Source organism: Micropterus dolomieu, linkage group LG12 (genome assembly GCF_021292245.1).
Source record: "Micropterus dolomieu isolate WLL.071019.BEF.003 ecotype Adirondacks linkage group LG12, ASM2129224v1, whole genome shotgun sequence".
NCBI classification, from domain to species: Eukaryota; Metazoa; Chordata; class Actinopteri; order Centrarchiformes; family Centrarchidae; genus Micropterus; species Micropterus dolomieu.
In genome coordinates, this window is record NC_060161.1 from 22,913,892 (window position 1) to 22,914,644 (window position 753).

At 55.4% G+C, this 753-nt stretch overlaps 1 protein-coding gene across 12 annotated transcripts in view; it reads left to right on the forward strand.

The window, feature by feature from the left end:
* The window catches only part of LOC123981106 (HAUS augmin-like complex subunit 3), a 125,105-nt gene that overhangs the window by 62,104 nt on the left and 62,248 nt on the right, over positions 1-753 (forward strand). The gene's annotated exons all lie outside the window — the stretch shown is intronic.

Consider the following 753-nt stretch of genomic DNA (forward strand, 5'->3'; position numbering starts at 1 on the left):
CCCAGACCTGGACTAAAGCATCCGCCAACTCCTGAACAGTCTGTGGTGCAACGTGGCGTTGGTGGATGGAGCGAGACATGATGTCCCAGATGTGCTCAATTGGATTCAGGTCTGGGGAACGGGCGGGCCAGTCCATAGCATCAATGCCTTCTTCTTGCAGGAACTGCTGACACTCCAGCCACATGAGGTCTAGCATTGTCTCGCATTAGGAGGAAGCCAGGGCCAACCGCATAAGCATATGGTCTCACAAGGGGTCTGAGGATCTCATCTCGGTACCTAATGGCAGTCAGTTTACCTCTGGCGAGCATATGGAGGGCTGTGCGGCCCCTCCAAAGAAATGCCACCCCACACCATTACTGACCCACCGCCAAACTGGTCATGCTGGAGGATGTTGCAGGCAGCAGAACGTTCTCCACGGCGTCTCCAGACTCTGTCACGTCTGTCACATGTGCTCCGTGTGAACCTACTTTCATCTGTGAAGAGCACAGGGTGCCAGTGGCGAATTTGCCAATCTTGGTGTTCTCTGGTAAATGCCAAACGTCCCGCACGGTGTTGGGCTGTAAGCACAACCCCCACCTGTGGACGTTGAGCCCTCATACCACCCTCATGGAGTCTGTTTCTGACCATTTGAGCAGACACATGCACATTTGTGGCTTGCTGGAGGTCATTTTGCAGGGCTCTGGCAGTGCTCCTCCTGCTCCTCCTTGCACAAAGGCGGAGGTAGCGGTCCTGCTGCTGGGTTGTTGCCCTCCT